The sequence below is a fragment of the Rhinolophus ferrumequinum genome, chromosome 20 (assembly GCF_004115265.2).
Source record: "Rhinolophus ferrumequinum isolate MPI-CBG mRhiFer1 chromosome 20, mRhiFer1_v1.p, whole genome shotgun sequence".
NCBI lineage: Eukaryota > Metazoa > Chordata > Mammalia > Chiroptera > Rhinolophidae > Rhinolophus > Rhinolophus ferrumequinum.
In genome coordinates, this window is record NC_046303.1 from 43,599,825 (window position 1) to 43,625,969 (window position 26,145).

The window sequence follows — 26,145 nt, forward strand, 5'->3', positions numbered from 1 at the left end:
GTGGTATTTGGGTAAGCAAACTATCCTACTCCACAATGCCTCCAGTTCATGGGTAAAGATACAAATGTGAATTGAGTTGCTTATGTTGTCTGAGTAATCTTTGTGTTAACAATACAGTTCTTTCCTGTTCAGAGAGAATACACAGATTATCATTGTTTTCCCAAGCTGCATGTACAAGACTTGAAGCAGCATCCTCCATATATTCCAAGGATTGAAAACATTTTCTGGAGACAATCCAAGATTGTTGCTACGCCTGTTTTTCCTCTCATTTTCTACAACTCCTCAGGGAAAACTAGGTAATCACAGTAGGTTGCAGGAAAGAGGGCTACAGTGAATAAAATTTGGAGGTGAAATAAGTCCATAAAAACATGGAAACCACATCACTTCATGCAACTCAAAATTAAAAACGATTAATCATTTCCCATGTTACAAAGAAGCATGTCCCAAAATATTGTTTTTATAATCAGCTTCAGTATAGACTTTTTCTCTTTCACAAGCTTCTTTGTTTTCATTTTTCCTTCTGTTTTCCCTTGGTTACCATACATTTATCTGTCATAGTTGACATTTATTTGACAACTCATTTTTATCTTTCTAATATTCTTTCAAAATAATACATGGCTTTAGGTATGTAAATTTGGAATTGCATCCAAATTAACTTTCTTCAATTGCATTTACAAAAGCACAGCCATCCCTAAATCAGCAGAAACCGTGAGTTCCTTTGGTTCTTCACTCCTTTATGGATATGCTCGTACTATCACCAGATATTTGCACATATATTCTGTCTTTAAAGGAATCCAACTTCTAACAGCAGTTCAATACAGTATCATGGGTTTCCAAATGTTACCGAAAATATTTTAGTCAAAACTAAACTTATTCTGCCACTTATTCTTTTAACCTCATATATACCATTTATGCAGTACAAAATATTTAAATTCTTTAAACTCTGAAAAAAAAAATGAAGTTTCAGTTAAATTTGTGCTATTTACTAAATTTTCTCTGGCTTATCTGCCATGTCATTTAGGTTAGGGAAAATCCATTGCAGTGATTTTCCTTTTAAGTTTGTTTTGGTACAAATTACTTACTTAGAAAACCTCTTCTTTCTATAATAAAATATTCTACCTTTGAATATGTCACTTTCAGGCACTCTTCATCCAATCCTATGTGAATAAAATTAAGACTGAGAATCTGCAATGTCTGTGTTTTGAAAAATTCCAATTCTTGTGTGTTAAGATGTGTTTGTGAGCATTGGCTTCAATTTTTAGTTAAAGATGAAACATAATGAATGAATCTGACAAAATGCAGCCATTTCAGTTGACTAAATCATAACCCTTATGAGATACTTCAATATGCTTAAGAATTTCCCAGAGGGAAAAAAGATAGTAACGTTTACTCAAGAATTTAACACCCTCAGATCCTTAATGTATCCTGTGTGGAGAGGAGAAGTTTGTATTCCGGAAGCCATATGTGTTCCGGAAGCCAAGCATCACTTTCAGCGATGCCCTTTAATATTGAATTCAGAAGGAAAGATTCAAAAGCTGCCTCCATATTTTGATTTATAAAACATGTATTAATGCGGCATCAACATGCTATTGTCTCTTAAAAATACCAAAGTTCTCTCTAATATATTCCTTTATTTAATTGAATGGTATTATAAGAACATGCATGTTCCCTGAGGACTCATAAAAGTGATACTTCTACTTCTTTGTTCAATGTTGGTGGGAATCAGTCTTTCTATTATCATCTCTTCCCCATTCCCATAAGGACACTTGTGCTCATGCTGCTGGGAGCCATCATAAAACCTCAAGGAATGTCACCCTGGGTCAAAGCCAACACCCAAATAAAGGGAATAGCAGAGAAAGTTAAGAAGAAAGTACCAGCAGTTTGGTCCAACTGTACCTGAAGAATACTAACTCTGGAGTTTTCAATTACGTGGGCCCAAAACATCCCTGGATTGATCCAGTTAGTTAAAGTTGAAAACACCCAAACTGATACCCTGAGAGATTACAGAAATGTGGACTTCAGATTACATATATTTTAAACAACTCAGACATCTAACCAAGTTCTAGCTCATTCAGTGTGATCATGAAACATAACCAGTAGCCTTCTTTAAAAAAAGGAAAGACAGAAAAAAATGTATCCCTGCAATATGGTTTACTCACTATATACAACAGAGATACTAATAGAATATTAAGCACATATAAAAAATACCATGTGACTATATTTTATTCACCTATGTATTTCCAGAATACTTCAGAGTCCTACTCATGGCAAGTGTTACAAAAAAGTTCATTTCATCATTTACTTGTTCATTCAGCAGTTGCAAAGGAGTAAGTTACAATGATATATCCTATAATGTATTCACTGTGAATTGCATTAGTAGTGTTTATTATTATATCCCAGATTTTAAAGTAGTGCTTAAACATAATAGGAGTCCAAATATTCATTGAATTGAGCTAAAGAATCTATACTATAGGTATAATCACATAAAAAGAGAGACATGGGTATGTTAAATACTTTGTTAGGGGAGGAAGTAACTTGACTTCTCCAAGTTATCTGTTACCAAGTTTAAAAGGACTGGCTATTTTCCAGATGTGCATTTTTTTTTTAGTGTTTAGTAGACATCAGGAACGTAATGGAATAAAGAACAGATGTAGTCTAGATTTAAGCAAAAATCTTAAGGTATTAAACAGGTAGTCTGATTCTTCTACATTAGAAAATATTCTTTTAAAGAGCTTTAGTACTCTTTTCATTCCAGTGACATTTATTGAATAAATCCAATACAAGGATGAATGACCTACTCCTGCAAATAAGCTTTTCCCAAACATTTAAAATGATCTAATGTGCCAATTGTGTTTATGTGTCCTTTGCCAGGAATAAATATATCAAAATGAAGACTTCTAAAATAAGTCTTAAAATAATCACACCAAAAAGCATGATTAGATATTAAATGTAGAGCATTAGTAAGTGGTTGTATTGGATTATTTTGTCTATTAAAAATTCTTTCCAAGTATCTTGAATGTTATACTCTACCGTCTAATTTTTTTACATCAATCTACTACTCTCTTTATAGACAATAATGTGTGATTCCCTTGCTAATAATTTGATTCCTTTGGGTTGCTTAGTGGATTTGTCCCGTACTGCTCATTTATTTTGTTAATAAACAGTGGGACTTTATCTGGCTACAACATATACCTCTGTTAAGGACGCCACTGTAGCCTGACACAAGGACTCTGGGAACTGGCGTCTCTGTCCTGGTGGCCGTTAATTCAAGAGAATCGGTTTAGGGTCTGTCTTTGTACTTGTTTCCATTTGAGACACACCCTCATTAACATGGGCATTGCTCAGTTGAATTGACACACTAGAGGGTTAAAAAGAATTGTAAAATTGGAGAATTCCGTAGAAATGAATGAAATATAAAGAAAAATGGAAAATCTCAAAATGTATTCCTGTGCCATGAAAACCTCAGTCAGACTGATTCTTTTCATGTCTCCCAAGAGAAACTTAAATATGATGAACTCTTAATATCAAAACAAAATGCATCAATGCCAAAACCCTGGAGAAAAGGACAGTAACCAGAACCGTGGCGTGTTCCTGTCTCAGGAGAGGCTGCCGGCTTTGCCTCTGCTGCTGACTGTGATCAACATACAAGAGTGGGAAGCAGTAAGGAGATAAGAGAAATACAATGCCTGCCTCTGAAGCGGTAAAGAGATTACAGTTTATATAGTGAGGAATATGTAACTAGTTGGAAATGTATTTTAGCGAGGAAATCCTCAAATTGAGGATGAGAGTAGGTCCCCTTATGTCTTTTCCGTTATTGTAAACACGAGTTTTTCAAATAAATTAATATATGTGTGTGTCAGATTAGATGCATATTACTTAAGGCATAAGATTTTAAGGAGAAATAATTATGGTAACACCTTTAAATATATTTATATGTGAATAAGGAGTTAATGTAAAATGGAAATATCATTAAAATATACTACATATACATATATGGATGGATTATTTGTTTAGAACTATTTATAGAAGTCAAATTTAAGACCCTTTTTATTACCACATAGATTTTATATATAATACTAGTCTTGGTTTCTTATGCTTTTAATTTAATGCAATATATATACATATATATGTATATATGTTTATATCTCCACATATATATATACACACACACACACACACACACATATATATACATATATATGTTTGGACAATAGGATAGTAACCAGCAAACATAATAAATTTGAAATAATTAAAATAACATTGTGAATTTAAGCTTAATTTTCACATAGTTGCTATCTATTATAAACTATAAATTACAATTTTCAAAATCTGGTAAATATTATTTAGTTTGTGTAAATAATAAAAATACTAACATGATAGAAAAACTGGTCTGAATATTCTTACCAGCAAAATATGGAGATCTGGCACAATGCCAGCTAAGTGAGTTTTGTATTCACTGATAAATTGGGTTGCCATAGTAAGTCACAGTAACTGAGTTTCTAAGCAACCTAAGACTCCACAGACTTCAGATACTTAGGAGTCCACTGATCTTTCATCATCCTTAAGTGAGAAATATGAAAATCTGTGGTACTAAACTCAAAGGAGGATTTCCTGATTACCCAATAGAGCAGTGGCCCCTATGAAATGTCCTGTTTTGATACCCATTTAATTTGTTAAATAATAATATTTGTACTGGGGAAATAATTGACTACTCAAAGTGCTAAGTGGATGGAATTAGGTGCAGAAATGGTCAGTATCTATGTGTTGGGCAGACAAATTGTTGTTGAATGAATAAACAAGATGCAACACATAATCCAACTCACTAACGACAAAGTCATTTACATAATTTTGACATTCATAAAGCCCTTGCCTTTTATATAAAAATATATATGTTTAGTAGCATTACTACACAGCATGTCATTTCAATTTTTTTCTAAGTATTTATAATTAGATGATGCATAATTGTAAAGCAGTAATTGCTTGTGATCTGGTATTGAAATATTTAATTATGACTTATCTAGATGCTTAAATAACTACATTAACCACCCAAATATCAAATAGAATTATATAGGTCTGAAGTGTAAGCAAGGTTATGAAGTATTCCTTGAATAAGGTTGTGTTAACATTTTCAAGGGCCCCTGTCTGTGTTAAAGGCATTTTCTTCTTCATTTTCCTATCTTCACACAATACCCACTGAGGCAAAACATTGCCTCCGATATATTCTTTTAATTCACTAGGCTCAGTTTCCAACTATTTAAGATAATCACAAAGAAATAAAGTTAAGGCATATAAATAGTGTTTGTTCCTACAGAATATTGTATCACAGTGTTGTAATAAAATTTATTACAGTCCAGTAATAAAATGTCATTACCAGAAATAGTCATATGTGACCAGTAAAGTGAGTGTCTGGAATCAGTAAAATTTTACCTAATTCTGTCTCTGGTTTTCTATGCTCCCGTTATTTTATGTAGCTAGTTCTTACCAAGAAAACCACCAGAGGAATGATTTGCAAACTGAAAACTGGCTTTCACTTAATGGTTAATTTTTTAATGTTATTTCCTATATCCTGTTAGCTATTGCATCAAAGATTCGGGAACTCAAAGCAGCTATACAATATGATGACGGAGTTCTCTAACCTGGCGGTAATATAAAGTTGCAAAGTAACCTCTCAGACAGGACACAGTAGCCACCTGTTGACCTGTTGACTAGAGCCATTCCAGGAATGCCAGCAGTAGAAACTGCCTGTGATGGCCACTGGTTACTGTTGTCTGTTAGAAGTGGGGGAGGTAGATTCTTCTTTCTCCAAGATTGGGAAGACAATCACTCTGCTTTACAATCTGAATATAAGAGAGCCCAAAAATTACATAATGATATTTATTATAAGTGCATCTTCAGGTAAAAAGTGGCCATCTACAAATTAGCAATCTTCCTGAGCAAATACATTCTTAAGAATGAAAGATGACTGCACATGAATTTACACTTTCAGTATGTAGTTCTATTAAGATACACCTATCTCTATTGTTGAATGTATATAAATGTATGTATGAGTTTAGATAATTTCTAGTATTTGTTAATGTATTCTTATCACTTACTATTGTAGTTATTACTGATAAGATCATAGTAAAGTTATTACACCAGACCAACTCCTTCCATTTTCTTTTAGATACAACTTTTTATCCAAAAGCTTGGGACAGGGTGTCTGAATGTCTATAATATCTCATATACTCTACTTCCTGAGAGAAGAGAAAAATGCAAGTACAGCTTAAACTGAACAGAAACAAAGCAAAAATCAGATCAAAGTAAAAGATTCTAGCATTGCAGAATCGGTCTTGAGTCCTACATTGCTAGGCCAGATAACTTTACAATGATTACATACTCATAATTACCAGTTAGAAGTCCGATGAAAAACTGCAAGGCCACCACTGTTAACGCACTTTCAAAATGCTGGTTGGAAGACAACGGGATTAATACTGATGACTCTGGTTGTTTGCCCCAAGTGCTGGGTCAAATACTGTTGTACATCAGTCAGTCCCACTTCCAAGTAGCCAAGAATGGCTGTGGAATTTTGATTGACACTCCAGTGAGGCAGTGGGATTCCTAAACCAAAGTAAACCCTGCAGCAGGTGTTTGCCAAGCTCTCCAGCTTGTAAATGAGCTGTTCTTCACTCTGGTTCCTTCTTTTTTTTTAAAAAAAAAAAAAAAAAAAAACAATTATTCTGTGACGTTTAAAAGAACACAGAAGCAGCTCCCTCTCCAGGGATATCCCTAGTTATTTTCTCATAGCAAGTCCCTTGACTTTTTCTTCCTGTGTCTTAGTTATAGGACTGTACAGTCCTCACAGGAACCACATAACCACATGCACACCCGTGTTTAGGATAAGGAACAAAATGCATCAGTGAATATTCTCACTGTGCAAAGCTGGAGATCAGAACAACTTTGGGCAGGGCCTTGCAAAATGAACAAGTTCAGATTTGCAATAGCTACAGCATTCTTTTACTATATAAGAGAAAATAGCAGTATTTGGTAGGTATAGTATTATATATGCAACTCATAAGAATAAAAAGCATTAAAACAAAAATAAAGACAACACTAAAAACAAATCAAGCCATTACAGTATACACTAAATTAGACAAAAATATATATATATACATATATATATATTTTCCCCCCATATCATTTAAGGTGATAATTCTTTGGGGATGAATGTTAATGACATGCATCCTCTTACACACACATATTTAATGAAGATTTCTTATGAATATGTGGCACTGTGTTCCCAGAACTACCACAAAGAGGATGAAAGCATGACCCCTATTGTGACATTTTCTGTAATGTACTTCAAATTACTTCCATATAAAATATATGAGTACTGAGTACTTTTAATCTACCTTCTCAAAGTGGGCAGCTACCCTAGTTGTGAACACTCATTCCAGAGCTATTTACTTAGAATGTAATCAAAGTCTATAATTTAGTTCTCTTTATCTCCTAAAATCTAGACATTTGCATAATAAATGTAACAATGAGGTTTTCATTGGTGAAATTAATGCTTTCAAAGATTTATGAATTGGCTAGAACTACTACTGGCTAACTCCTTACCCTGACATCACAGGCTGTAAAAACACACCAAACCCAGTTGCCTAAGGCTCAGTTCCGAAACGGCCCATCGTCTAGCTCTGGATTTCAGGGCCCTCCTGGTTGCCCAGCAATGCCTGTGTAGTTAGCTGAATTCCACAGTGAGCATGTTCTGTGTGTGCCTCTGACGAATCTTCCAGGCAAGAACTACTGAGACACCTAAAAGGACAGGCAGCCGAACTTCATGGACTCAGGGCACAGGTTAGGGTCCTGTTTGCCACTGAGTCAGATGCCAACCAGAGAGGGCTTTCACTGTAACTATGCTGGGGAGAAGATCTGTCACTCGCCCATTGTTAGTTACTAAGGCTACCATTATTTACTAAGATAACCCAGTAACAGTATGAGCCCGCTTTGGCTTGGACAGTGTAGCGACACTTACTTTTGAGGAGCTCACATACTAGAGATGTAGCTCTGACACACAGGACAATTCCACAGAAAGATTCAAGGCAGAAAACCACCAAGTCAGTTGGGCTCATAAGACATCCACATTTATTCAGATATAAATAGCTGTGACTCTTAGTTCAAAGACCTTTCACCCACTTCTATGTATGGTACATTTTTTCCTCTCTTGTGCATGACCCTTATATTGCAGAAATTGAAGGAATCTTAGGCATCAGCAAGTCCTGATCCCTTAACTGATGAGGCTTTAGAGATCCAGGGAGCTGGAAATTCTTGTGCTACGTTGCTCTAATGGCTATTAAAAAATCAAAAACAAATAATCCGCAACTAGAATACTTCTTTCTTTTTCTCATTATATTTGTGTTCTCTCCACTTTTTACCTCTTTTCACATATCTTTTCCCAGGTTCAGGACTGATATTTGCTGAAGCACTGTTTTAATTGTTTGTGTAAGTCATTAACCTTCTGTTCCTCTTCAACAATGCTAGTCAGTTTAATATTGATTTCCTAGAGAACTGGAGTAAGTTATACCTCTTTTTGATTCCATATACTGTTACTAAAGTTATTTGTTAAAAACTATCTGGTTCCAGTGCTCTTTTGACTTTTCAAATTTTATTTTATTTTAAATATTACTGATGTAAATTATTTGAATTATTACATATAAAAGTGAAATATGTCTATTTTATTAATATATTCTATTACTTCCCCGTCGTGTGGAACAACTTGAAAAGTTCTAGGAAAGGAGAAAGAAGAAGACAAATATCTCTTAACATAATACCATGGTTTATTATTTAAGTCAGCAAAAAATTCTAGAGTGAGGTGTTGTCAACCACATTATTACAGAGGATATAACTGACAGAGGGAAAATTAGATAAATGATAAGATTTCCAGAGTTAGTATGAAATAGGTGACCTTGAGTTTATGAATCCAGGAGACAAGTAATATCAAATAATGGTAAGAGGACACAAGGATACATGGTTAAGTACAAGCATTTTCTTGCTCATATCTAAATCCTTACCTTTGGTCAACGTAAATCTCTCAGCAGAAACAATTTGCTATACTATTTTGATGTTTTAGAATTATTTCCATTACTTTTATATACAAATTATAGTTAAAACAACAAATTTATTCACACAATTATTTAATAAACTATCCTTCTTTGGTACCAAATATTTCTGGATCCAGAGATTATGAAAATAAATACAATAAATAAAAACCTAACTTCACGGCGTGATGGTTAAACAGACATATAGAAAAATTATTATAAAATAGGACAATAGGTGGTGTAGTGAAAGGTTTATGGTGCAGTGAAGGACTTACAGAGGGGGGAGGTTTTAGAAAGAGAGATGACAAGCTTCACAGAGGACCACACCGATAGTCTAGCTCCTTCCTCAAGCGTCAGTCTGAGATCAATCACCTTGTATTAGCCAACACAAAGAAGGGGTAAAAGCAGAGGATATTTCTCCATCTTTAAAAAGATACAGCGATTTCTACCAGAAATCAGTGACTTCAAGGAAGAAAACAAAAAGTTGTTGCAGCAATGTCAAAATAAATAAGATGAGAGAGAATTCATTGTAAATTATTTGAGTGCCTGCTATGTTCAGGCACTGTTGCGGCGGGGCGTGGGGGGGGGAATGCAGTGTCATTTTAGAATTTAGTAACAATTCACATTAAACTGCCAAAAATTATAACTTTGCTTATAAAAAGAAGCACAAGTAAGAACTAAAAATTTGGCTTTAAAGCACAAAATTTTAATTAATGCTGAAAAAAAGAAAAACATACTGGATATGTTTTACAAATATCTTTGTTTTGTTATTTGGCATTTTTATAGATAAAGAAAGGTTTATTTAAACTTAGAAAATGAGGGCTTTATGTTGACTATTATAAAAGATACCAATTTGAAAATCATGAAGACTAAAAGTAAAGGTATATATATAACTTTGTAAGCACTTTAATGATTTCTAAATCTAAACTAGTTAGACTAAATATATCAAAAGGTAAGTGTTTATGACAGCTACAGAGTTGTTTGCTTATTAAGTAATACAAATTTTAAGCAGATATTAGTGGGTTTGCATGTCTCTTACTATGGATAGGGCGTATCATCTTACTGTGAAATGTTAGGAGTTAAAGAAAGCAAACATTCATACTGAGGCCTAAGGAAATATGAAACCTGAAGTTGTACAAATACAAATTCACAATAAGACAGAGACTTAAGTAATGCGTTCTTATTTAAATAAAATAAAAGCAAGGTGAAATTTATTTCCATCTGAAAGCCTAGATGAAAAATATTTTTATATAAAAATTTATTGGTTCTTCTATTTTTCACCATAAAACATTCTTAAAATCTGGATAACCTATATCATAGCACTGTGTCATAGGAGTCGGCTTTTTGGAAGTACTGATTTTCCTTTAACCTCCTTTCTTTCCTTCACTTTCAAAGTCTTTAGATAGTTCTACTTATCACTTATTTTAAAATCTACTCTACAGGGGCACCCAAGCATAATGATTTCTGGTCATATTCATTTCCAGGCTCTACTAACCTTATCAGATGCAGAGACAACGTGAGGACAGCAGACTCAGTGTGTAACTTTTGCTCTGGCCTCTGTCGGGCAGTTTGTCCTGGAGTCTCTCCCTTTTTCCTATTGCTCAACTGGATTAGGTAATAAGAACAGAGCTTTGCTCTTCTTTGTCAAATAGGTAACTCCCAAAGTTCCCGGAGGCAGGGAATGGACTCCTCTTCCCCTGAACATCACGGAACTTCAACATTTCAACCGCAAATAAATGTTCAGATATATGGGCAACCTCCTAGAATGGCTACTGGGGAAATAGTTATTTAAATCTAATTATAAATACTAACAAAACAGTATCGTATGGCCTTTCCTTCTTTAGGCTGTGTAGAATCACAGCTATTTCTGGTGAGTATTTTTAAAATGTACTGAGATTATCTCCAGAATCTGATTGGAGGGCAGGAAACGAAGGCTTGTTGTGTGTTGACTGACTTTTAAAATAGTTGCATCACCATTTTTATCCCGTGTAATATATCTCTTTGTACTTAGTTTTTGAAATGATAACATTATCACAAGCACATCGTTTGAAAAACTCAAATTGTGTCGTACGCATGATTAACACTGAGAGTCTTTACTGCAGGCCACACATCATTTTAAGAACTTTATGTGGATTATTTAAATTAATCTTCATAACAACTATCTGAGGTGGTTGTTATTTTAAACAACCATTTGAAATATTTGGGGAAATATTGTTTTGCCAATAGTTCAAATGGCAAAAGTAGCAAAGCACTAAGAGGTATAAGCATTGAGAAATTAAGTAACTTGCTCAAAGAGTGCTGAGCTATGGGTGGGTGAGTCGATTGGGATGCTTTTGTCTGCAAGTAACAGAATACTCCAATAAAAGTAGCTCAGTATATAGGGGGACATGTATGTATTTGTCAAATAACAAATATTAAGAAATATCAGCTTCCAAAATGCTAGCTTTTCTCCAAAACAGCCATTTAAAAATACTGGGGGGTCAGACTATCTCTATAACACAATTATTTGCTCAAATTGCATATGCGTGTTCATGTATATATATAGTCAACTGAAAATAAAGACCATAGAAATGCTCCAGGATCTCCTATCACCTAGAAGTGGATGTTTCTTTAAAGGAAGAAAATGGCTTTAAATGTTAAGGCTTTAAAATCAAATCCAAGTTCAAAATACAAATCAAGTCCAAGTTTCCATCCCTCCAGCAAACAGAATCGTCTATCCCAATAAAGGGCCTGTGAAATATAAAATTAACTAATCTAGAACAACCTGGAAAGCATTGTCCAGTCATTTTGGCAAGAAGGAACTATCACAGTTGAAAACTTTGGGAATGGTTGAATATTACTGAAAATGAGTTTCACAGTCACAAACTTAGGAATGCAAAAATAAAAGTTTGTTTTTCTAAATTTTATTTTTACCTCGAGCATCCATTGTTTCTGATCTAGCATATTTCATATAGTCACTTTTAAAAAATGTTCCATTTTTCACATTTCTCAGTCATTTCAGGTTAAAGCTCAATTATATTCTTCTGAGCAGGTGTTACATTCAGAGGAGGATAGAAGATCACAGAACATACTCTCGCTAAACTCGTGACCATGGCTTTCCCTAGTCCTAGCCATGATCACTTTCCAGATGATGCCTCCCTTTTTCTCAGTTTATTATCACAACCGTCTGGGGTCTTGAGCACAGTGTGAGAGTCCAAGGGGCTCCAGGAATCTGCTTATAAACATAGCTGCCTACATACCGCACACAGCCCATGATACTGCACTGCTCTGCTGCCATGATTGAAGCAGTGTTTTCTGAGGCTTGTTCTCTCTGAGCAGCACCTCTGCTCTGAGATCCTCATACTTGCCTATAGGGTGAAAGTAGAGAAAGTTTCCCTTCAGGAATGAGTCTGAGGCAGGCCAATATGGTAGCTCTCTGGGATTTATTTGCATCTAAACTCCTGTGTTGCCACTTCTGTCCAAATTTATGGCCCTTTGATTTATTTGGGGATTATGTTGAGAACAACTATTTCAGGTTGATTGTAACCGCTTTTCAAATCTTTATTAACCTGAATGGTGACCTAATGTCTGTTTCTTGTCTCCACTAAAAGTCCTTCCTCAATTTGCAACTTCATATCTTGCAGTCAGAAAAGAGAATGAAAATGGTGGGAGGGACAAAACCATTTGAATTAATACCTCACTCTGTTATTTTATCATATTACAAAAACTGCAAACTGTCGAAAACAAACACATGAAAGAAGTTTAGCTGAGAGAGAGATCAATGGGGACTGAAATCCTAAGAATATGTTCACAGAACTCTTAGATCCTTAATCTTCCATAGAAGATTAGTTGAATATAAATAAGTAGAAGGAAGTGGGATTCTCGACAAATTAAGCAATTACATGAAGCATTTAGCACTGTAATTGGTATGGTTGAAAAAAGGCATGTGAACAACCTACGTCTGGTTTGACATGAAGGTCTTATCTACAAGTAGAGGGAAGTGTTTCTAGATCAGGTTATAGGAGACTTAAATGTCTGAGCATCATCTGGCCAAAAGCATTAAAGAAGATAATTTGAAGGTTTAACATCATGACTAAGACCTCTGGTTAAATGTGGCAGATTAAATACATTTTTACTTGCACCTGAAATCTCATTGAAATGAGACAGAATTTATAAAACCATGAACACACCAAAGATTTAAATGAGAGAGGACAGAAAACAAGTCAATATTTAGAGCGCAACTGCAATTAAAATAATTGCTTAGCAGTCCCTAGAGTGTCAGATTCTAAACATCTAAGCCTAGAGCAGAAAGACAACAAAAAGCAAAAATAATCTGCTGTATAATCTCAGGGCCATGGACGAGCAGCAGGGGTGCCATGGAAATCAGGGTCTAAATCGTACAATATCTTTAGAAATCCTAATCCTTAGATCTTCTCCTCATATAGTCTGCAGCACCTGCCCACTGTCCTTTCTCACCTGCCGAAAGGTGGGGTTTTCCTCTTTGGAATCACTGAGCCAGATAACTCTGCACATAAAAATAGGAGACAGCCTGGGATATGAGGTAGATAGATCCATGATGAAATAAGTTTACCTGAAACTGCACATACAGATTCCTTTTCTACTGCCACTTCCAGAACTCTAGCAAGCAAGAGATTACCAGATTCCTTTCTGGGGGAACTGACTGGAGTTAGAGAAAAGACTTGATGCTACCTTTTCAGAGAGGTGGAATGGTGAGGGAAAACAATGAAATTTGTCAGGACCTTATCCGATCATTCTCGAGCTGCACTGTCCAACAGAAAGTATAACATGAGCCTCATTTTATATGTACTTTTGGAATGTTCAGTAGCCACATTAAAAATGTAAATAGTGACATTAACTTTAATAGTATATGTTATTTAGTCCAGTATCATAAATACTATAATTGCAATCAATATACAATTATTAATGAGATATTTTGTGTTTTTGGTACAAAGTCACAGAAGTCTGGTTTTTATTTTATTTTATAGCACATCTCAATGTGGACCATGTCCATTTCAAGTTCTCAATAGCCACCTGTGGCCAGTGACTATACCGTATTAAACAATGCAGCGCTGAAACGAGATCATATTTATCGGCCACAATTTTAAATAGATATGGACAATCACCAGACATTTGAGGGACATCTCTGACATGCAAGACAAATTTTACAAATAAGCAAATAATAAGGTTGAATATAAGGAAAGGGAATGAAAACCACTAAATATTTTTGTGATTAATTAATTAACTTAAGACAACTAAGAGAAGATATTACATCATGAAAGTAGGGACATAGAAAACCATGAAATTATTTTTAAAAATTAAACAACGATTGTAGAAATAACACTGTCAGCAAAGCAGTTGGAATATCAGAGTTAGAGTTAGCATTAGGGTACAAAGAAGCCATTACAGCAACACTAGGCTAGTAGAATGGATCCAATATCCATGCGATGGAATTTCCAGAGAAAACAAAACCAGAAATAAAATGGGAAAACAAGAATAGAATACATTAATATTTTCAGAACTGAAGGCTGTAAGTCTCCAGAGTGCAAGATGGCACCCGGACACAGCCCAACGGATTAAAGAGGCCTACCTGCCTGACCTCAAATGTCTTAAGAGTATCGAGGATAAACAGATCTTCAAAGCCTCTGGTGTGGTTGGGAGTAATGTCACATACAAATCAGAAAGACAACAGACTTTCATAGAAACACTGGGAATTTAGAAGTCAAATGAGCAATCGCTTCAGAAATCTGAGGGAAAATTACTTTCACTTGTTATCCTCTATGCAAACAAATTTTTAAGAATGAGGATAAAGACATTTAGTACACATATGTCCCGAGGTTTATTTCTGTTTTACTGTTTCTTAGGAAGCTCGAGCAACTCCCAGAATATGAACTCCACAAAAACAAGGAAGTAAACCAAGATATCAGAAGACAGAGGATTGAGGAAATAGCTGATCTATTTGACAATGAGACAAAGGGAATTTCCAGGAAGAAGTTGAAAGGAAGTTTCACAGTAGCAGGCATGTCACAGACCTAGGAAACAAACCATTTAGTATTGGATCAGGAGGACAGAGGATTTAAGGAGGCAATTATCACCACCAGGAAAAAATAAATTGTACCAGAAAGAAAGCACTCATACTTCTTGGCTCTGTTTTTCAGTAAATTTATAACAATGATAATGTAAACAGTCAATAATAAAAATGGAGCTACGTTGATCGGGTTGAAAGAAGAAAATATGTATGTGGAGATGGTGAGTGAATGAGTGAAGTGGTATTGAATTTGGTACTATAAAACCTAGATACTTTTCTTCCACAGGAGGAAATGAAAGGCTAATGTGTGAATTAAACCAGTTTTACAAAGTCAAGGAATAGCACTGTAAGTATGTTGTCTAGAAATAGTTCACAGTATTTTCTTCTGGAAAGAGACATGGGAATGGGAGAAGGGGAAAATAGGGCAAATATCTTTTTTTTTTCCCCAATAAATTTTAAGATATTATTTAACTTTTTCTAAAACAAACAGTCTTTTATGGTCCAAATACATTTTTTTTATTAGTTTCAGGTGTACAAAGCAACGTAACAGTTAGACATTTAAACCCCTCATAAAGTGATACCAAATACGTTTTTAAACAAGGTTACATTTGTATTGAGCTGTGCTCAATAACTGTTTACCTATCCTTTAGTTTCTTCCCCCATCTTGTGACTCTTACGTTGACTCTTGGTTCTGCTGAACCTTCTTCATTTTCTTAAGAACTCCCCTGGACTCCTGGCTTCTCAGCATACAGCTTTATTTTCTACTTTACTGAAAAAATCGAGGCCATTTACTGTATAATCTCAACATCTCTACAAAGATATAATACTTGCTGGACCCGGGTACTATAATCACTCACCTAGGATCCTTAACTCTTGTGAAAGTATTTTTGTGCATGGATAGCTGTTCAAATTGATGTTTCCAAGAAGAGAGATGGGTACTAGAAACTTCTGTAACTACCATTTTGCTGACATGATTTCTGTTTACTCTAAAAATTTTATCTAAGTCTTTATAAACACTTGCTATAATTCTGTACATCAGAAAATCAACCCACAAAAATTTACATCATTCTTTTTTGGGAATTTGACCAAGATATAAATGCCAGCTGCTTACCAGCTCCCAAACACCTCCCCTGTAAGTCTCAAACACAGTCCCCTGTTGAAATTATCTTTGTCAATAATTTTTAAATATATTGGGGAACTTCAGTGTTATCATATATACAGAAGAAAGTAAATAGAGTCATAGATTCAGATAATAGATAATCAAGTAAACGTAGATTGGAAGTCTTTGTAAATAATCTGGTACAACCCTCATTTTAGTTAAGAAGCAGAGATGACATTAAAAGTTACTTTCTCAATGTCACAGATAGTTAGAGAACAGGAACCATGTTTACATCCCCTGATTCTGAAATCTGAGAGGGATATTAAGAATTACGTAATCTAAATAACTAATATATTTCAGATGAAGAATATATCCACTAGGCTACTAGAATGGTTCCAACATCCATGTGATGGAATAAGTTGTTCATATACAATTTGGCTTTGCAGACAAAGCAGGGGTCACCTACTAAACCTGACAAGCTCAAGGGAGGCCCACATGATGGGCCTTACATTCCCAGAGACCAAACTACATAGAGTCTGAATGAAAAATTCCTCATTAAAAGTGAGTCATGCTGGATAGTCACGTCTCAGGCCTGTATCTCCCTTAACAAAGGTCAATCTTTAACTTTGAAACTGTCTCTTTTCTTTGTGCATCTAGGATAACATGACTTTGAAGTATTAGAGTAATCTTCTCCAAACCCCTGGAAGGCATAATCCCAGATACCACCAGATCTGGAGACCACACTGTTATCTTGTTGCCCACATACCATCTCTCTGTGCTGTAAATGTTAACTATCATGTACCCACCAATGTAAAAGAAGTATGTGTCTCTACGGTTGGCTTTTTATTTGGTCTCAGCAATTTCTGCCCTCTTTGCTTTCTCCCATTTCCTAATCTACCACAAACGAATTACATCTCCTCCATTGATTCTAATGTATAAAATCAGCAGCAAAACTGTCATTTTCCAGAGCACTTTCTCAGTCTGTTGAGATGTTGCTCCCTGCATTGGTCGTTAGTTTAGCTCAAATAAATTCTTATAAGACTTTTTCTTAGGCTGAACACTCTTTCATTGACAGCTTTTAAAATCTTAACCATAAGATAATCTTGCACCCATTTTATAGATGGGAAAACTGAGACACTGAGAAGTTACATAATTTATTCAAAGTCACAAAAATGATATGTAGCACTTGACCTCAAGTCTATCCAATGCCATATAGCCTGTAATTTTTACACTTGGGAACTACCATCAGGGAAACTTCCAAGAGCTGTCATGAAGCTTCCTCCCTGAGTTTTTTTGGGGAGATTTTATAAAGAGTAAAAGTAAAGACAATTCCAAGCTTTAGGTTAAAAGGGAAGAAAGTGGTCAGGAACTCATTTAATTCCTTAAACACTTACTAACCATTGACTATATCCAGACTTTGAGTTTGACACTAGGATACAAAGATGAATAAAATATAGTCTCTAACAGAGTGTGGTTTTGTTCAAAGGAGATAGACTATAAAATAATGGCAGGGCTTCAATGGATACTTTCTAATCACACAGAGGGAGATATAAGCAGAAAGAACATATGTATAAATCCCAGGCAGGAGCAAATGCTATATTTGGAAAATCACAAATATTGTTTTTAGGGAACTAGCAAAGAGTGAGGAAAATGGATAGAGACCAGATTTTGAAGCCTCTTGCATGATATTTTAACCAGCTTGAACTTTATTTTGGAAGCACAATAGAATCACTAAGTAATTATAAGTAGGGGAAGTGACAATGGGATAAGAGTTTTCACCTTTAAAGGGTCGTATTAAAAGCAGTAAATTGAGATGAGAGTCTACATAGAAGACTAATAAAATAATACTGGGAAGACATAGGTTCTGAAATAAAAATTGAAGAGAAGGTGGACTCATTCTAGACAGTGTGTGGATTAGTGAAAAAGTATTTGCAGTTTATGGTGGCAGCCATGGCAACAAGGGCTGTAAAATTAAGAAGCAAATCCTAAGAGTCATTATCATGAGTGAGAGAAATACTCTTGCTAAACTTTTTTGATGGCACTCTAAAGCATAACAGTAGGAGTGAAAAAAAGGAGAAGTAATGAAAACTGGATAAGAACTGAAACATCCATCCCAGTAAAAATAGAAACAAGACACCAAATACCAAAGGAACTGGGAGACTTAGCACTTCTTTTATATTGGCTTTGGTTGAAGTGACAACTCTAGTATAAAACCAACAAAGAGCAGAGCAGATAGCAAGGGCACTCCCAGACTTCAGATGCCACCAGGAAGTATTTAACCTCCTGATTTCTCCTTTTCCTCACTTCACAGTCCAGGCTGGAGTTTGGCTCCCGAGGGAGTGCAGAATCAGGGCAGCATTGCAGGGTCACAGGGTTGGAGGTAAGATGAAGGAGATTGGGGGGAGGAGGGGACAAGGACAGGGCCCCACTGCAAAGGGGTACAGACCAATAAGCAGAAGACAGGGATCCTTAGATGTACTGAGTCTAGAGTCAGTGAGGACTCAGTTAAAGACAGACTGTCTCAGGAAGAAGCAATGAATAAAATGATTTTAGGAACCTGCTTTTTTGTAAACATATTTATAATGTATCTTGTTTGACCAGCGAGTATATAAAATGTAAATGCATTGTGATAGTTTAAAGAGGTATAGGATAAAGAGCAAAAGAGAATCTAAAGCCAGTGGAAAACAAGGGGACTCTCCAAGCAGTAATCTGGGTACTTTTTGTAATTAAAAATAATTACCACTGTTTGCCCCCATAGCTGATATGCTCTAGAGAAACAAGGATTCGATGTAAGCAAAAAAGAGATAGTCGCCATTTTATTCTAGCATAAGCCATACAGCAACCATTTAAAAAATATTTGTGATGTTCAGCGAGTTTTCAGAAGCACACGAAGTGCAGGAGCATTTCAGGTAAAAATACTGATTGACACTAATCCTCTTTTATTTCCATTTCACATAGGTACCTGCTGCTATACTGGACACACAAAATACTTATTTTGACCATCACAAAAAGCAGTAATAAATGTTCATCTGTAGCAAACTTCTAGACAGTAATAGTAAAGAATATACATATCATATCCAAAAGTACATTATGCATATTTGATCTGCATAAAATGTAGAATGGACTCAAAAATACTAATTCCCCACGTAACTAATGGATATTATTGGTATTGTTCCCCTTACATTATTGTTAATAAGGAATTAAGTCAGTTTTCAGGATCCTATTGTAATTTCACTTTGAATCATTCAGAGTTAAGGATCCAAAGTGCTGCCATTGGTTGTAAAGAGTTGAATAAAACCACATCCACATCACGTAGGCCTACCACAGGCATCTGTAATGCAAAATGATTTAAGCCTTTTGGTTTAATTAAAAGTTAAAATGTTTAACTGAAATTTTAACTTCTCAATTTCAGTTTCCTGTTCAGTAAATAATTATTCCTGGCTCACATAAAACAGAACTACATGTTTTACTTGAAAACAGGAAAACTTGAAAACAGCAAAAGGGTAAACCTTAAGAAGAAAGTGAAAAATGAGCATCTTTCTTTGTTTAGATCATATGTTCAAGGGTTACTAAAGAGCAAACTCTATGAAGTTCAATCCAAATAGCTTCTCTTTATTAGCAAGATAATATGATAAAGCAGAGGTGGAAAACCAATCACTCTATCTTTTGTATTGCCTTAATTATATTTTAAGACCTAGCAAAGAAACTCAAAGACAGAGAAACTTAATCTTATTTACATATGGGCCTGAAACCTTCAGTTTATTATGCAAATTATGTTTAAAAAGCATATATGTATAAATCAAAAAGCAGGTATACTTAACAATATTCCAAATGTCTTGAAAATTACATTATGGAAAGATATTTTGTTTCCATGTGTGATTTATGGAATCAAGTCTAATTTATAGCCTTATCTCATCTACCCCCAACACTGTAACACCGCCTTATAGACTTATAATAACAAGTTACAAAACAAATTATAAATATAGGACAATTTTCAATGTTTCTAATCATTTTAAATTCATAAAATACGGAAATATTGAATATTATTCAATCATGAACTTGAATCACTTACTAGATGTTCTTTTCTTTAAGTGCAACTTATAATGATAGTCTATTATGTAAAAGAAAAAGATTACCCCATTTAGAGGCATCTAGAATATCTAAGTAGAAAGTTTGGCATATGTATATTTTAACTACATTTATATATGTTCAACTTAGATTCATATTTCCAAAACTATGTTGATTTATGATAATTCTCAGTTAAAAGATTCTTAATAATCTCTGATTTTTAAGCTCTTTGTCTATGTAGTAATTGGAAAAAACTCTTAATTCACAAGTGATTTTCACTAAGTAAAATTAAATTTCATTCCATGTATTTCATATCTACCAATGGTATACATTTTTTAATTTATGTAACAAATTAGTTTTTATGGTATAAGTGCAAAAAAAAGCTAATTAATTTCCTAAGCAATTTATACACTTTATAGTTATTATATACAGGTTCTCCTCTTGTGGTTTTTATTGATCATCAAATTGCTAGCATAAGAAGAATGAAATTTTGTGTTAAAATACTCCAATGTATTGAGGGCTTAGGGAGAAAATTATAAAGAAACTCTATTAGAATCTTAACCCCAAAGTAGTTAGAAGTGGATTTCACAGAAATGTGTTTAATTGCTGAAATAACAAAGAATTTTTGTCATCAGATGGAGAAAACAGTCCTTGCCTCTCAGGACCTGGCCTGGTGCTATCTGCTAGGTCTTGTTTCTGGACACTGGCCTGGCATTCGTAATCAGGCCTTGACGTCCTCTGGTTGAACATAAATTATTTCACAGAGCATCATCTTTAGACAAGGCAACATGATGATGATGGATCAAGACAAAACCAAGATGCTCTGTAATCCTGTCTGAACGCAGACCAATTACAGACATTGTCTGAGCCACAGATACCACACAGCCCCTTTTCCTAGCTAATGAGTCACATTGCTTCTTTATCAATTTCAGCCTTAGGAGTCTCATCTTGCCTCCTTATAGATAAGATTTATTAAAACACCCAGTTGTAAAATGACCTGGCTTCCTGACAACAATCCCATTCAGAACAAAGCTCTGCTTCTTTAAACCTTCTCCCCAAATCACCCAACCAAAGTCCACATTCTATAAGAGATTCTTTCTACATCTGCATCACCCATGGCTCCCCGTATGCAATAAATAATGAACTAAACTTGGTCAACAACGTGTGTTCCTGATGGTCTTTGACTGAAGGACATTTATAGTCACAAGGCATCTAAAAAGCTTGGCTCCTCTACAGTGTTATCAGGAGGCTCTGACATATTTGTAGTATAATCCCCAGAATTTTGGAGAAGAATAAACGGAACTTCAAAGGAGGAAAATTAGAAGATGCCATGGTGATAGAAATGGGAAGGATTATTGTAGGTGTGCAAAATGACATTGGACAAACATTTTGAGGATATAGCAGCGGTGTCAATATGGAAAAACTAGCGTGTGAAGATGAGGAGCTTAGGCCAGGGAAGAAGGAGGGGCATATCATCAGCTGAAGGGTCATCAAAAACTGAAGAGCTTTATAATCTTTCAAAGAAGCTAGAGGAGAATATTAAGTCTGTGTCATCAAAACGTCATTAAGGGGAAGAAGTCTCCACCACTATATTACAGTTACAAAAGAGGACGTAAGAAGAGCATGATTAGAAAACTAAAGATGCTTCCAGTAAAGAGCTATCAAGGTAATAGTAGGTGAGTTTTAAATAACTTGTCAGGAGGGATTAAGACAAGGACTGTATTTAGAAGAGATTAAAATAACAGGTTATCAGTGAGGTGGGCAGTTGAGGGTAGGAATGGAGATTTAGGACAAACAGTAAGAGTGGTGATGATGATAAAGAAGGAGGAAGAGGAAGAAGAGGAGGAGGAAGAGGGAATTATAACAATATGATGATCTACTTCCTAAAAACAAGCATCATGAGTACTGAGGTAAGCTTTTTGGGTTATTCTCATGCCTACTACTTTTTTGAGAACTACTGTGCTAAATCTAGTCAGATTTAAACAGTTCCGTTGAAACGGAACTGAGTGCTATGAGATAATACTTCCTGCTTCCAAGTTTAAGAAATCATTCGCCAGTTCTTATTTTCCAAAAGAAAGAAAGCTTTAAAACTGAGTTTGTTTCATCCATCATAGTGCATGTCCTTCCCTGATCTTATCTTGCCCTCAACCCTTTGCCTACATAGCAGGCACTGCTGGGCGGTCATGCCTGCAACCTGATCCAAGTTCTCATCTGGTTCCCTTCACTACAGATCACAACCCAGAAGACACGCTACTGGTTCTAATATAGGATCATTTTCCCAAGCAAACTCTTTCTCATTCTTGAAATTCTCAGATTACTTTTGAGCCACTTTTTAAAAATCATAGTTTGAATTATTAACTTTGTTTTTCATTTATTTATGTTTTTATTCCCTCAGTAACACTAGCAAATGTTTCACTAGTCTGTAGCCCTTGCAAGCATAAAACAAAATAAATTCCTTAAGCGTTTTTTAGTCTGCCTTTTAACTGGGGTAAAATGAGAGCATCAACAAAACAAAAACCTGATACTTTCCCTCAAGTAGCTCACAGCATGGCTAGGAAAACAGATTAATAAACAGACAATTATAATATATGGTGACACCTACAGCCATGTGTGGAGAATGAATGTTTTGTTAGGAAAAGCTGTTAAAGGACAGCTGGTGGAGGAAGTGGTAACTTACCCGCGAGTTATAGAATGCAGGTCTGGGTAAAGGGAATAAAGACATTCCCTCAAAATATAGATCCATAAGAAAACATACAACTGGGGAAATACAGATATTTTGGTAAGGCTTTGGTATGATGTATGAGTTTTGAAACCACAAGGCAGGACACGGGATAGCTCTAATATAATGCATAACATACCAGACTGAGGTTTGTGCCTGAATACCTAGGAATTCTTTTCAAGAATTCATCTTGAAAGCAAAGTGGAGCTACTCAAAGATTTTAAGGAAGGAGAGCATGATAAAATTTGGGTTTGGGAAGATGCCTCCGGCACATGGAGAAAAGATTGGAGGAAAAGCCAAAGGAAGTTTTCTCAAATAATCTAGGCAGGAAATATATGGTTTGAATTGAGGCTGTGGTTAGGGAGAAAAAAGTTGGGAAAAATTTCCAAAATATTTAGTAGAAAGGGGAAGATATTTGGAAGGTAGCATGAATAGCTAAGCCTTGGTGAATGATTTGCTAGGTAGAGGGTAAAACAAATCAAGAATGAGTTCTAGGTTTCAGGCTGGAGTTAACAGGATAAAAGCAAAGACGATGTGGTACATATATACAATGGAATATTACTCAGCCGTAAGGTGAAGTACTACCATTAGTGACAACACGGATGGATCTTGAGATATTATGCTGAGTAAGTCAGACAGAAATAGTTGAGAACCATATGATTTCACTCATATGCGGGATGTAAAACTGAAAGCAACAAATGAACAAGACAAACAACGAAAAACTCAGGCACAGACAACAGTTTAGTGGTTACCAGAGGGTAAGGGGGGCAGGGAGGATGGTAGAAAAGGGTAAGGGGGATCAAATATATGATGATGGAAGGAGATCTGACTCTGTGTGGTGAATACACAATGTGATATATGGATGATGCATTACAGAATTATACACCTGAAACCTATATAATTTTACTAATCAATCACCTCAATAAATAATAATAATAAAAACAGAAAAGAACGGCGAGGGAAATATGGCTAGATTTGGGGGTGCGGTGGGGTTAGTTCTAACTGGCATTTTCACCAACTAGCTATAAGACCCTCGGTCAGTTTTTTAATCTCTGAGTTGGTTCATTCATTCTTTAAAAAGAATAACACTATCCACTTTAAAATTTTTGTAAGAATTAAATAATAATAGTTAACCCTTCCGTAGCACTTGTCACATGGAGGCACTTGTATAAGTATTTTACATATAGTGACCTGCTTATTTTGAACAATTACTCCATGAAGTATATACTTTTATTATCCCCATTTTACAGATGATAAAGCAGAGGCACAGAGAGGTTAACTTATTTGCCCAAGGTCACAGATCCGGGAACTGTCAGATCCAAATTTCAAACCTATTTAGTTTGGCAACAGAAAATGTACCTTAACCAATAATTTACAATGTCTCTTATTAAATACTAGGTATTTTGCATAATTATTACTAGCATGCCTTGTAGGCACCCAGCAGGTAATAGCTATTATAATTATTTAACTGATCCATTTATTTAAAAAAGTTTTTACAGAGTACATGTGTGTGCATACATTTTACTGAACACTAGAATAGATTCAAGCATAACAAGAGACATACCTATCATGGGGTTGTTTATAATTTAATTTTGAACATTAAAGGTACATCATGAATCAGAACACAATGATAAGATTTTGTGTTGAAAGAGTTTAGACTAATTTCAATTCAAGATATGGAGCATCCACTCTGGGAACTTGACCAGCAGGCACATAAACATATGAGTATGAAGCGCAGGGAAGAGATTAAGATGATGAGATGGAGATTTGGGTCTGTTCAACATATAGATTACAGGTGAAGACGTAAAAATCAATAAGATCCCTCAGTAGATATCGATGGGGAGGGAAGCCTAGATAAATTTCAGAAAGGGAAACTGGGGAATGACAATGCGATGGCGAGGCATCGGTATAAAAGTTCACTTAATTTCTACGCGCCTCAGTCGTCACTTGTAAAAATTTGTACATCTTGGTTTAAGAATGATTCCCACATCTATTGTTTACAGCTTTTGCCGTGAACAAATGTGAACATTGGGAGAGCAACTGAAAGTAGACTTTCAGACTTAAACCTCACGGAAAAAAACAAAAAAAAACAAAACCAAGCTTTTATGCCATGGTAAATAATTTCTAAGGAGTGTTTTTTTATTTTATTTTGTTTGTTTGTTTTGTTTTCACAAAAGACCTTTCAGATTGTTTTAATTGCTTTTATTTGTTTACAGGATTTCAGTTTAAGAAAAGCTCTTACTGTTACTATGTTGCATACAGAAGTCCTGCATGGGAGATTTGAGAGAGAAAACAAAATGGCATCTTTAACACTCAAGAGGAATATGAAGGGAGTAGAGAAAGTATTGTGAATAAATATAAGCTTCCTTTCATTCGGCCTCTTAATCATAGGATTTACGTGTTTCCTTGCATAATCCTGTTTTTCCTGACTTAATCTGATAAAACAGAATTTTATTGAACTATCATACTAGGACGCAATATAAGGATACAATACAGAGGTTTGAAAAACTAAAGGTAAGAAACTTCTAAGAGTCTGTCAGTGAGGTTAGAAGGGGGCTCTGACCAAGGGATGGAGGCAGAAAGCAGATGATGACTGCATCTCTGTCACCAGCTGGAGACTTCCTCGACGCCAGAAAAGGTTTTGGGGGCATTTGCTACTAGGCTAACAAACAACGACTACTATACATGCTACGGTTTCCCATAAAGTGAGAAGTGGAGAAACCATGATCCATACCTGGAGGCGAATTTAGCATACCTCAAGGTGAGCACTGGATCCAGAAAGGAGCTTACTGAGCTGAGTTTTTCTCTAGCTTTATCCAAAACTTGGTACCCAGTGAAGATATCTAAGAGACTGAACACAGAAGCAAACACACCTAAGCTTTGCCTGCAAATTGAGGGAAATGATGAAGATTTCAGTGGAATTCGGTGAAATGATTGAGCTTCAGGGGCTGACTGAGAAATTGTCAATGTCTATGCGTTTATATACTTACTGTAAGTTGAATTATAGAATATTTCTCTATTAAATTTCATAATTAATTTAAAATAGATAATCTGCTCTATATTACAAAAAAAAAAGCAGACATGCTGGGAAGGGCAGCGGTGGTGCTGGGGGTGGTAACATTCCACAAAACGACCTATCTGAAGCTTTCTCATGCGAAAA

General features: G+C 35.3%; 1 protein-coding gene across 1 annotated transcript in view; it reads right to left on the bottom strand.

Annotated features, from left to right (window-relative positions):
• The window catches only part of CD36 (CD36 molecule), a 56,106-nt gene extending 45,459 nt beyond the window's left edge, over positions 1–10,647 (bottom strand). Inside the window, exon 1 of the mRNA XM_033088184.1 lies at positions 10,570–10,647. The gene's annotated coding sequence lies outside the window, so the exon portion shown is untranslated. The remainder of the gene's footprint in view (positions 1–10,569) is intronic.
• Between the last annotated feature and the right edge of the window lie 15,498 nt (positions 10,648–26,145).